Here is a 14,549-nt window from a genome sequence, read left to right as displayed (position 1 = left end):
ATTGTAATTGTTTAAATGTAGCATTTGTTACAAAAACAATATAATGCAGATAAGACCTCATTTCCATGCTTAGGGCAATGTTAACTTTCTTTTTTATATATATAGCATTTGTTATGAATAATAGCAACCTAAACATTTAGAAACCATAGCTACAACATGCCACAGTTGTAATACAAATCTTTAGTGAAAAATCTGTTCCCTTAACAGATTATATTTGATAAATTCTACAACAAAGTCAAAATTAACCACAATAAATACAATAGAATGTGATAAAGATGTAAAGGTGGTTATGAGTAGTTTAAAAAAGCTTTACAATCTATGTTGGTGCAAGATTATGTTTTCCCCTCTTTTTAGTTTATGGGGCTGTTTTAGATCACGTTTGACTTTCTCTATAGCAAGTGGTAAATTCTCAATAGAATTCAAATGGGTTGCACATTTAAGCACTTGTGTTAAAATGTATTGTGTTTTATTTAGCAAACCTGTAACCATTTTGATCATATACGGAAAATACCATTTACAGCAATAGACTACGGGTACTTTACTAAGAAAATATAAGGTTTTTAAAAGCTATTTAACAGTTATAGCGCGAAAGACGAAAGACTGCAGATCAAGATCAGAAGAATATGATGTGGCGAGCAGGACGAGGCCGAGGGAGAACGGTGATGAGCAACACCTGCGTGACGCACCGGTCTCGTATCTCTCACCGAGGAGCGGAAGCATAAAAGGAGGAGCGACGACAGTGAAGATCGAGAGAGGACCAGGCCTGGACTATTTTATTTGATGTTTTGTTTTATTATATGTGACAGCAATGTTTGCCGGTTCCCGCCTCCTTCTTCCCATAACATCTAACTACGTTACACATGGGTTAAACAGTTTCTTTCAAGCCATCTAACTACTCTTGTCTCGCTTTTCTTTCTCTTAGTTTCTTTTCTTCGGTTCTAAGTTATGTTTTGCTGTAAAGTTTCAGTCAAAGATTCGACTGCAACTTCAAAGACTTTCCATCCATCCGCCAACACACCACGTTATTCATATGAGTTGCAGAAAGAAAGAAAGTGAGGAAAGAATGAGTTTTAAGAGTGAGATAATGAAATACCAAGTTTCTTTAATATCCACTGAAGAGCTGATAGTCACAGCCCGTTCAAATGAACGCTGAACGAGTAATTTGCTCGGCCGTAAAATAAATTATTCTTTCGAATTCCCTATAAATGAATTAATAATTCCCTTTGAGCTAAATTGACCTGTTTACCCTTACACACTGCATGCCAATTTCCAAGTTAATCAGGTTTACAGTTGCTTAGTTACTACCATTTTCATGTTTTCACTGTTATGGAGTTAGGTGAAAATATCTCATTCCGTTCAAAAGTTATAGCCACTTTAGTAAAGGTGGCCCCGACCACTTCAAACTTTTTGGGATCTTGTCATGAATGTGAATCAAAATGACTGATATTCAGACTCCAGAGAATATTTCCGCACTAGTTTGGTTCAGATTGGGTGAAAAACCTAGGACTAGTTCACAAAAGGATATTGTAGTATAAGTAGTAATATTGTTCATCTTTAGGATTCCAATTGTTTAAGGCAATTGAGTTTGCGGCAAATGGTACAGGTGTTATGAGTGTTTCCACATTTTGATATATGTTATTTAATTGTGAGCAGGGTTGCCAGGTCTGTGCAACAAAAGCAGCCCAAGAATAGCCCAATTCGATTTTCTCCATTCTCCACTGAATTTGTACATCTGGGGGGTGTTTTGGGGGTGTTGGAGCACCAAAATCATACTTTTGGGAGTGAAAATCAACAGTAACAAAAACAAAATTGGCAACACTGATTGTGAGTTCGGCGAGCAGTTTTGAGATTTCAGGATTCCCCCATTCAAATAAATAGGACTTGGTCTTGATGCCCGAAATACTGCCCGGAGGCGTAGCAAATATGGCCGCCGCGTGAACAGACTTCTACTAGAAAGGGACTTTGGTAGCGAGCGAGACTACTACCATCTGACCAAGTTTCAAGTCTCTAGGCCTTACGGTTTGGTCTGCCAATCAGTTTTATTGTGGAATGATAATAAAAATCCTTATAATTACAATAGGGTTGAACCTGTAAAACTTTCCAGATGTAGCTAAGGAGTAATCTGACATGAACACAGGGCTATATAGAGAGAGGACTGATTTTGACTTTGAGACATATGTGCTTTGTCCTTATATTCAATACAATCCAGCTGTTCACATTCAGATTCCCTCAAGGTGCGATGAGTTTCCTGTCAGTTAACTTTCACTCAACCACTGAAAGCCAATCAAAACAAGCATAATAGTTAAAGGGGTCATCGGATGCCCATTTTCCAGAAGTTGGCATGATTCTAAAATCCAAACGGCTTGATTATTGAGAGTGTTTATACTTTTTGAGGATTAAAAAAAAAGGAGTGAATGGATTTTTTCATTGTATGGTGGTTGTGTCCACACACTACAAAGACACATTTATATGCAAACACCATATAAAGTGAATTTTGCATCTGATAACCCTTTTAAACCAGGATAAATTCAGGCAAAAACACGCTTCAGCAAATAGAGAGCGGTGTAAAATAACAGTCAGAAGAACTACATTCATGATATTAATAACGATTTCATCTATTCAAATGTGCATTTCTCACCGTTACTCGTCTCTAATCATTACAAAACAAGGATGTTAAACAAGGCAGACTTCTCTTACTCACATAGCTTGTTCTGCAGCAAGCGTTTCGGCCTCTCTGCCGATGGCGTTTCTATGACAACAGACAGAAGACAGCGTGAGACCCGAGTGCTGAACACTGTGTAGGTGATCCTTTAGGAAAAGTCTCAGACCCAGAGGGAAAACTGCAGTGTGTCGACTTTCAAATGAGTTTAGGAACAAGATGTGACATGACTTCAGTTTGATGAGATCATGTTCAATCTGCAGGGAATAAAATATCTTCTAGGGTCACCTTATCCTTCATATTTTGCAGTTATATGCTTTAAAGTATATAAGTTCTGCCCTTGTGATTAATAAAATGGCTGTTTATGACAACCCTGAAATCATTTGCATTATACTGCATGCGATGATTCCCTCTGACATCTATATTTTCTTTAATTCAAGACTCTTCGATGCCATTGACAAATCATTTATACACCATGTTGTTTCAATTCTCCATGACTTTATTTCTTTCTTAATGACTGTCTTTCTTTTGTGTAACACAAAAGCAGATGTTTTGCAGAATGTTCCCAACAATCTTTTCCATACAATGAAACCATATCTGAATATATGGAAGAGCATATTATCGCTGTCTTGTGAAAAACATTCTTCAAGAAGATTTCACATACTATTTTAGATGTAAATGAGTTAGTTTGCATCTTTATGAACTTTATTCCTTTATCATTCATGGTATTTATTTAGTAGGCCTATTGTGTTGATTACTCTTGTTTCTCTTTTTAGTAATGAATGTTATTTTATTACACCTGTGTCATCCTTGTGTTGGTAATACAGTACAGTAGAGTCTCTACAAGTAACAGATATCAGAGTCACGCATTCCTCAGATTGGTCAGATGACAAACTCCCATCAATTCACATCATCTTTAGTTGTTCAACAATCTCGTTCTTTATTGTCAAGGTGAAACTCCTTACCTGGTTCCTTGCAATTAAATATGATGTAAAATGAACAGTCAGCAGGTAGTCTGTGCATTCACTGCCAAAGATTTATAGTGTCATTTCTTTTTATCCAGTAATTTCCTTTCTCAATATGTTCCTGTGAACATGGACTGAATGAAAAGGCTCAAGGCATCAGACAGAGGAGAGTATAAGTATCTTGCAAAAAGACACAAAAAAAGCTAACTGAGGAGGAAGAAGGACATCTGAATGATGCACACTTTCTTTGCGTCAGCATTTCATGGTGTTTGTGATCAGGAAATAACCAGGAGCACAATGAGCTGATGTTTCATCTGTCTCTGAGGAGCTTTCACACTGAACATGAGAAACACAGTCTTCAGACTACTATAACGAACAGTTCACACTCATTCTGAACACCACGACCACAGAGAATAACCATTAAAGTCACTGTGAAATTAAAATTGACAGTTCTTGGGGTTTTTTTATGCAATATTGCATTGTTTATTATGAAGGATTTATCGGTGCACATCATTATTGTGTTTAATTCCTGTTCCTGGTAATGTTGAATCAGAATAACATAACTTCTCTTCTCTTCTCTGATGACGAGGGCGGGGCAACCTGTCACTCACATGAGATCCACCAATAGCAAACCACAACCATCCAATCAATTCCCCACAGACACAATCAGGCCACGCCCACATTTGTTCTTGTTCCTGAAGCGTTTCACTCGGATACACCTTGCAAGGCACCAAACAGTTTGATTCACAATTAACAAATGTTGTCCTCAAGATTTTATTATATAGTATCGGGTTTAAAAGCAATAGATGGCCTTATTACTTAAAGTCCCCCTGTAGTCAATCATTTTATCCTTTAAAACTCACCTTTGATCACCGAAAATGACATATTTAAACGTTTTGACCTTGAAAAAAATTTCTTCATGCCTTAAAATATCTTGAATGTAACTCGACACCCTTGCCTCATTTAGTATGTGCGGTTCAATGAATATGCAAATGAGCCCCGCCTCCACTCACTCACTCAGCTCAGAGATCCACTGGTTGACGATCACACGTTGATCTGATTGGTTACAAGGTAGTTTGTGACGTCAGAAACACCAGCGATTTCAAAGCGTGTTTTTGAGACTGTCTTTGGTTCACTGCAGTTTTAAGGAGGAAATACTCAGCAATGCTGTCGACTTATGAATTTACACATGGTTTGACTTAAAGCAGATTAAAAACACCACATAGACACATAAACAACATTAAAAACTGGATTTTCACCACAGGGGGACTTTTAATATTTAATATTTTAAATATGTATCATAGAACAATTAAATATAATATACAAAGCAAATATGGTGCCAAATTTGAAATGTTAAAACACATCTTTGAAGTGATGAGCATCTGTGCAATCCACTGTAACAAAACGTTTAGTTCGATTGCTTAAAAATGTGGTAACATCGGAATGAACTTGTTTTTTCAAATATGAAAAATATTATTGAATCAAGCAGACCACATTAGATTGCAGCAATGAAAGTCATATTTAGGGCTGAGATCAGGTAGTCTGACAGGTTTCCCACAGTGCATCCAGTGACCTCTCTATATCAGACAGCAGTTTTCCTGACCGCCACCAGCCGAACACAGTCTTATCAGAGACCAGCTGCTTTTATCTGTGAAAGTTATCAGTGAACCCAGTACAGGAGAAGCGGTGAACAAGGGAAAGAGCTTGATCTGCAGGCACGCTTATTCATTGGAAAATGGAAATCAATTTACACTAACAATTATTCAAGTCTTCATTCACAAACATCTCCAGGAGAGAGAAAAACTGACACAAATAGATTTGTCTTAAGGTGCTCTTCGCGTGGCAGTCAATTTATTATTTCAATGAAAGGATTGTATTATATTTTAGTTTGACAATGTTTTTTATTATTTTGTATTTTTAGGGGATTTTATGGTACTAAGTTATATTTACGCTGTATTTATAATCCATTCATTCACTTTTTGAGCATAGACCTGAAAATTAAATTTCCAACTTAAACTGTGGTAAATCCTGAATGCTTTAGAGCGACAGACTGAAGTTTGTAGATTATTGGCAGATTATTGCTGAAGTGAAAAAAAAATGTAAAAAGTGAACTTAAAAAAATTAGAGAATTTTGTTTATTGTTATGAAAAATGTTAAAAAAATACTATTTTAAATTTTTATATTATATTTTATATTATCTATATTTTCAAAAATACGTTTTACTTTTAAAAAATTCGTCTCCCATTCATTTCCAGTGCGCTCATTTTTGACCATGAGGAACACAAGTGTGACTATTGTTTCAGGACCATTTAACCTGTTTGAATCATGTCCCTGAGTATGTTCACACAGCAAGCGCCAAAACGTTTACCAAGTTTCATACCATTCCGATGAAGAAAAAAATAAAAAAAAATAAAAGTTTTTTTGTTTTTTTTTACGAAGAGCACCAGAGGGTTAAAGCTGAACTTTAGAAGTTGAAGCGCTTTGTCCTGTCCTATTCTAATATAAGTTGATTTCCCTGAAAAATGTGTAAAAAAAAAAAAAGAGTGTAAACGTGCATCTGATCACTCAGTAAAGTAGCAGCACACACTCCTCCACAACACACAAGTTTAGAGGAATCCTTCATGTCTGGAGCTCAAACGCAGCAGGACCAGATACACTGAAGATTGAAGCGCAATAGTAGAAGTGATGCTTGACTTGATAAACGCAAGCACTGATCAACCACTGCTAACATGCATCCATGCTCTGAAGGGTAAAAGCATTGATACGCAAACATCTCTGAGAGGAAAGCTAAACATCCCCTGTGTCTCATGTTCAGACACACAAGAGAACGATGACGGGCAGAAAACGAGCTTGAGCTCAATTCACCTCAGAGATGCAGATTATGCTTTAATAAGTGTAATAATCAGCTCATCAAGCGCAGGAGCTCTGCTGAGGCTGCGGAGAGGGAGATCAGGTGGATTTACTCATCCTAAAGTTGCATGAAGCACATGTGTAGAACATGTTTCTACCAATACAGCTTTGTCCAGTGTCCAATAACACTGTGCTTCATCTGAACGCAACTCTTGCGTGTGAGTGTTGATTGCTTATTCTCACTGCAGGAAGGTTTATCCTCCATATTTCTGACCACGACAGTCAGCGTTTGAGTGAAATTCAAGTATATCAAGCTGGACCAGGACTAGCCTGAGGACTAAAGATCTGACATCAGATGAGCAGTCCAGTATTTGTGTTTGAGTTTATTCACATGAATTATTCAGACACCTCACAGGTGAAACACTCAGGCCCGGTTCCACAGACAGGGTTTAGATTAAGCCAGGATTAGGCCTTGGTTAAACTAGGGCATTAAGAAGCTTTTGCTCTAGAAAATAATCATTACTGGTGTGCATCTTGAGACAAAACAATGGCACTGACATATTTTAAGATATGCTTTCAGCTAAAACAGCTCAAACATGCATATTAGTCTGGGACTAGCTGAAGCCTACATCTACATCTGAAAAAAGATGGCGCCCGGTGGTGTGTTGGCTGCTCGTCTTGCTCAGTTTGTTTTATTGGTTTTACTTTTTGTGTTGTGTTTACTTCCTCAATATGGCCAAACTTTATGGACTTAGGATCGTCAAGCATTATTTAATATCCGTTCATCTGTACCCGACCTCTCTGGAACTGGACAATACTACTTTCATCCTTGGCTTGTGAGACCTCTACCCGCTGAGATAATGCAACGGACGGGGAACGCCGGAGGAGACGGGGGTGCGGAGCGGGTGCGCCAGAGAAAGCAAAGAGAGCATTGAATGTTTTTTCCTCGAGGGCGTGGGATTTGCGATTCCTGTGTCCGTGCCCAGACCTTCTGTATCAAGGCCCCATTACATAAGAAAAGGCATAAACCACGGTAATCTGTGCCACTTGCGGGAGATAGAAGAGTGTGGGGGTGCGAGTGTGCCGACTGGGAACACCCTGGTAAGGACGGCATTAGTCAATGCCAGATCCCTTGCAAACAAATCATTCATTTTAAATGATTTTTATATACACAACGACTTGGATTTTTCATTTATTGTCAAAACAAGGATGAACGCTGTTGATCTCACCCCTATAATGGATGCAACTCTGGCTGATTGTGACTTTCTTAGCTCTCCCAGAAACTCTGGTCGGTGTGGTGGCCTTGCCATTATTTTTAACAAACGTTTTAAATGTTGCCTATTGCTACTTATGAACTTTCAGAGTTATCCATTGCTTTCAGCCCCGCAGCCATGGGTGCTCCCCGTATCTGTAAAATTTTTTTTTTTTTGGCAACAAACTGTTGGATATTGGATTATTAGAAACCAGAGCTTTGTGTAAATGTTTATCGTGCACCTAAATATCACAAAGACTTCATTGAAGAATTCTTTGATTTTTTGTCTCACATTGTACTAATGTCTGATTCAACGTGAATTGTTGGTGATTTTAATGTACATGTTTGCTGCCCAGGAAAACCTATAGTAGCTGAATTCCTAGAAATGTTGGACTCTTGATTCAGTCTGTTAGGAGTAGCACCCATGAACTTGGCCATTCTCTCGATCTCGTTCTGTCTTTAGGAATTTCGATCTGTGATCTTAATATTATGCCACATTTTTCTGATCATTGTCTGATGGTATTTAATGTGAATCTCCCAAATGTGTGTCCTTCTGCTCCTATGTCGATGGTATATTCCTGTATATTCACCCCACTTACAGCATCAGAATTTCTAAACGCTTTTATTGCCTCTCCACAAATCCTTTGTATCGAGTCTGCATCTCCCTCTGTCGATCCAGATGAGTTGATTACAACATTTAATTCTGTCTGTATGAACATCATGGACTCTATTGCTCCATTTAAAATGAAGGAAAGAAGAGCCAAAACACAACCTTGGCTAAATGAACAGACTCGGGCTCTTCGACGGGAATGTAGAAGAGCAGAAAGGAGGTGGGGGAAAGATAGGTTGCAAGTTTCCTTGCAAATGTTAAGGGAAAGTCTGACAATATACCAAAAAGTTGTCAAATATTATAGAGCAAGTTACTTGTCTGATATGATTGCTAAAAACCCACCACGTGAGCTTTTTGCTGTTATAAATAGACTGATCTGTCCAAGTACAAAACCTAGCTTTACTTCATCATCAGCCCTTTTAAGGGTTGTGAGTGATCTTTTTTTAATTACAGATGCAGGTAATCATGCAGCATTCATTTTATTGGATTTGTCAGCAGCCTTTGACACCATTGATCACCGGATCCTTCTGACTCGCTTAAGGCAGTTTGTTGGTATTCAGGGGACGGTCCTAAAATGGTCATCCTAGGTGTATATGACATTCTTCTTTCAAATGAATACAATCGGAGTTAGATTAAAAAATAGCTTGGCTCTGCCAAGCTTTATAATGGCAGTGAATTCTACCACAGAATTTGAAGCTCCAAAAAAGTGCATCTATCCATTATAAAAGTGCATCTATCCATGATAAAAGTGCATCTATCCATCATACGAGTACATCTGTCCATCATAAAAGTGCATCCATCCATCCATCCATCATAAAAGTGCATCTATCCATCATAAGAGTACATCTGTCCATCATAAAAGTGCATTTATCCATCATAAAAGTGCATCTATCCATCATAAAAGTGCATTTATCCATGATAAAAGTGGATCTATCCATCATAAAAGTGCATCTATCCATCACAAAAGTGCATCTATCCATCATAAAAGTGCATCCATCCATCATAAAAGTGCATCTATCATCATAAAAGTGCATCTATCCATCATAAAAGTGCATCCATCCATCATAAAAGTGCATCTATCCATCATAAAAGTGAATCCATCCATGATAAAAGTGCATCTATCACCATAAAAGTGCATCTATCCATCATAAAAGTGAATCCATCCATGATAAAAGTGAATCCATCCATCATAAAAGTGCATCTATCCATCATAAAAGTGAATCCATCCATGATAAAAGTGAATCCAACAATCATAAAAGTGCATCTATCATCACAAAAGTGCATCTATCCATCATAAAAGTGCATCTATCCATCATAAAAGTGCATCTATCCATTATGAAAGTGCATCTATCCATCATAAAAGTGCATCTATCCATCTATCCATTATAAAAGTGCATCTATCCATTATAAAAGTGCATCTATCCATCATAAAAGTGAATCCATCCATGATAAAAGTGCATCTATCCATCATAAAAGTGCATCTATCCATTATAAAAGTGCATCTATCCATCATAAAAGTGCATCTATCATCATAAAAGTGAATCCATCCATGATAAAAGTGCATCTATCCATCACAAAAATGCATCTATCCATCATAAAAGTGCATCTATCCATTATAAAAGTGCATAAAGTGCATCTATCCATTATAAAATTGCATCTATCCATCATAAAAGTGCATCTATCATCATAAAAGTGCATCTATCCATCATAAAAGTGAATCCATCCATGATAAAAGTGCATCTATCCATCACAAAAGTGCATCTATCCATCATAAGTGCATCTATCCATTATAAAAGTGCATCTATCCATCATAAAAGTGCATCTATCCATCATAAAAGTGCATCTATCATCATAAAAGTGCATCTATCCATCATAAAAGTGAATCCATCCATGATAAAAGTACATCTATCCATCATAAAAGTGCATCTATCCATCATTAAAGTGCATCTATCCATCATAAAAGTGCATCTATCCATCATAAAAGTCCATCACAAAAGTGCATCTATCCATCATAAAAGTGCATCTATCCAATTATAAAAGTGCATCTATCCATCATAAAAGTGGAGCTATCCATCATAAAAGTGCATCTATCCATCATAAAAGTGCATCTATCCATCATAAAAGCGCATCTATCCATCATAAAAGTGGAGCTATCCATCATAAAAGTGCATCTATCCATCATTAAAGTGCATCTATCCATCATAAAAGTGGAGCTATCCATCATAAAAGTGCATCTATCCATCATAAAAGTGTATCTATCCATCATTAAAGTGCATCTATCCATCATAAAAGTGGAGCTATCCATCATAAAAGTGCATCTATCCATCATAAAAGTGCATCTATCCATCATTAAAGTGCATCTATCCATCATAAAAGTGCATCTATCCATCATAAAAGTGCATCTATCCATCATTAAAGTGCATCTATCATCATAAAAGTGGAGCTATCCATCATAAAAGTGCATCTATCCATCATAAAAGTGGAGCTATCCATCATAAAAGTGCATCTATCCATCATAAAAGTGCATCTATCCATCTATCCATTATAAAAGTGCATCTATCCATTATAAAAGTGCATCTATCCATCATAAAAGTGAATCCATCCATGATAAAAGTGCATCTATCCATCATAAAAGTGCATCTATCCATTATAAAAGTGCATCTATCCATTATAAAAGTGCATCTATCCATCATAAAAGTGCATCTATCATCATAAAAGTGAATCCATCCATGATAAAAGTGCATCTATCCATCACAAAAGTGCATCTATCCATCATAAGTGCATCTATCCATTATAAAAGTGCATCTATCCATCATAAAAGTGCATCTATCCATCATAAAAGTGCATCTATCATCATAAAAGTGCATCTATCCATCATAAAAGTGAATCCATCCATGATAAAAGTACATCTATCCATCATAAAAGTGCATCTATCCATCATTAAAGTGCATCTATCCATCATAAAAGTGCATCTATCCATCATAAAAGTCCATCACAAAAGTGCATCTATCCATCATAAAAGTGCATCTATCCAATTATAAAAGTGCATCTATCCATCATAAAAGTGGAGCTATCCATCATAAAAGTGCATCTATCCATCATAAAAGCGCATCTATCCATCATAAAAGTGGAGCTATCCATCATAAAAGTGCATCTATCCATCATTAAAGTGCATCTATCCATCATAAAAGTGGAGCTATCCATCATAAAAGTGCATCTATCCATCATAAAAGTGTATCTATCCATCATTAAAGTGCATCTATCCATCATAAAAGTGGAGCTATCCATCATAAAAGTGCATCTATCCATCATAAAAGTGCATCTATCCATCATTAAAGTGCATCTATCCATCATAAAAGTGCATCTATCCATCATAAAAGTGCATCTATCCATCATTAAAGTGCATCTATCCATCATAAAAGTGGAGCTATCCATCATAAAAGTGCATCTGTCCATCATAAAAGTGCATCTATCCATCTATCCATTATAAAAGTGCATCTATCCATTATAAAAGTGCATCTATCCATCATAAAAGTGAATCCATCCATGATAAAAGTGCATCTATCCATCATAAAAGTGCATCTATCCATTATAAAAGTGCATCTATCCATTATAAAAGTGCATCTATCCATCATAAAAGTGCATCTATCATCATAAAAGTGAATCCATCCATGATAAAAGTGCATCTATCCATCACAAAAATGCATCTATCCATCATAAAAGTGCATCTATCCATTATAAAAGTGCATAAAGTGCATCTATCCATTATAAAATTGCATCTATCCATCATAAAAGTGCATCTATCATCATAAAAGTGCATCTATCCATCATAAGTGCATCTATCCATTATAAAAGTGCATCTATCCATCATAAAAGTGCATCTATCCATCATAAGTGCATCTATCCATTATAAAAGTGCATCTATCCATCATAAAAGTGCATCTATCCATCATAAAAGTGCATCTATCATCATAAAAGTGCATCTATCCATCATAAAAGTGAATCCATCCATGATAAAAGTACATCTATCCATCATAAAAGTGCATCTATTCATCATTAAAGTGCATCTATCCATCATAAAAGTGCATCTATCCATCATAAAAGTCCATCACAAAAGTGCATCTATCCATCATAAAAGTGCATCTATCCATTATAAAAGTGCATCTATCCATCATAAAAGTGGAGCTATCCATCATAAAAGTGCATCTATCCATCATAAAAGTGCATCTATCCATCATAAAAGCGCATCTATCCATCATTAAAGTGCATCTATCCATCATAAAAGTGGAGCTATCCATCATAAAAGTGCATCTATCCATCATAAAAGTGCATCTATCCATCATTAAAGTGCATCTATCCATCATAAAAGTGGAGCTATCCATCATAAAAGTGCATCTATCCATCATAAAAGTGCATCTATCCATCATTAAAGTGCATCTATCCATCATAAAAGTGCATCTATCCATCATAAAAGTGCATCTATCCATCATTAAAGTGCATCTATCCATCATTAAAGTGCATCTATCCATCATAAAAGTGGAGCTATCCATCATAAAAGTGCATCTATCCATCATAAAAGTGCATCTATCCATCATTAAAGTGCATCTATCCATCATAAAAGTGCATCTATCCATCATAAAAGTGCATCTATCCATCATTAAAGTGCATCTATCCATCATAAAAGTGGAGCTATCCATCATAAAAGTGCATCTATCCATCATAAAAGTGCATCTATCCATCATAAAAGTGCATCTATCATCATAAAAGTGGAGCTATCCATCATAAAAATGCATCTATCCATCATAAAAGTGGAGCTATCCATCATTAAAGTGCATCTATCCATCATTAAAGTGCATCTATCCATCATAAAAGTGCATCTATCCATCATAAAAGTGCATCTATCCATTATAAAAGTGCATCTATCCATTATAAAAGTGCATCTATCCATTATAAAAGTGCATCTATCCATTATAAAAGTGCATCTATCCATCATTAAAGTGCATCTAACCATCATAAAAGTGCATCCATCATAAAGTGCTCCACACTGCTCCGGGGGGTTAATAAAGGCCTTCTGAAGCGAAGCGATGCGTTTGTGTAAGAAAAATATCCATATTTAAAACTTTACAAACTATAATCACTGGCTTCCGGTAACGGCCGTATACGAGTCTAGTTCCGGCGGAAGAGTGACCTCTGACCCGATGCATGGCGAGTGACCTCTGACCCGACGCATGACGAGTGACCTTTGACCCGACGCATGAAGAGTGACCTCTGACCCGACGCATGACGAGTGACCTCTGACCCGACGCATGACGAGTGACCTCTGACCTGATGCATGAAGAGTGACCTCTGACCCGACGCATGACGAGTGACCTCTGACCTGATGTATGAAGAGTGACCTCTGACCCGACGCATGACGAGTGACCTCTGACCTGACGCATGACGAGTGACCTCTGACCCGACGCATGACGAGTGACCTCTGACCCGATGCATGACTTAGGATGTAGGAGTAGCGTAAGCTTTGACGTCTCTCGCGGTTCAAACAATCAGGACTGGGCAACAAACTCAAGCTCCTCCCACATTTCTCTTGAAATATTCTCCTTTTAGACTTCTAATTCGTGACTGGTGTTTTGTTTTGCTCTATCCTCTGCGCTTCTACGTTCATCAAAATGTCATACGTCAGGTCAGAGGTCACTCTTCCGCCAGAACTAGACTCACGTACGACTGTTAAAGGAGCTGTATGTAAGATTGTGGCCAAAACTGGTACTGCAATCACTTTCAAATTACTGTAGAGCGGTGTATCCCCTCCCCTTCCCCCCTGACTCGAGGTTGCCAGATAGGTTGCAGGATCCAGCACAAACGTTTATAGCTGCAGCTGTGGTAACTAGAGCTGAGCTGGCAACCCGGATGCCGAAACACAACTGACTTCGTGATTGGTAGATAGGTGGAGGGTGGGGCATCAGGCCAAAACACAACATGACAACATCAACATCAGTTGAGGGCTGCAACTTCACTTTTAAATGACAATATCCTGGCCGGACTACTGTTGTCAGTGATATAAGTATTTGAAATGAACATGATTTCTTAACGTCTAGTGACATATCAGGGCCATTTTATGATTAATTGAAATACATTTCTTACATACAGCTCCTTTAAATCAATGTCATAACCCCTTTAATGCGACAATCCACCAACAACTGTATCTGATGCAACAAC

General features: G+C 37.3%; 1 protein-coding gene across 1 annotated transcript in view; it reads right to left on the bottom strand.

The window, feature by feature from the left end:
- The window catches only part of schip1 (schwannomin interacting protein 1), a 245,212-nt gene that overhangs the window by 228,659 nt on the left and 2,004 nt on the right, over window positions 1-14,549 (bottom strand). The gene's annotated exons all lie outside the window — the stretch shown is intronic.

This window comes from Squalius cephalus (assembly GCF_949319135.1).
Source record: "Squalius cephalus genome assembly, chromosome: 11".
In the NCBI taxonomy this organism is placed as follows: domain Eukaryota; kingdom Metazoa; phylum Chordata; class Actinopteri; order Cypriniformes; family Leuciscidae; genus Squalius; species Squalius cephalus.
This window is presented reverse-complemented; position numbering and strand designations above follow the sequence as displayed.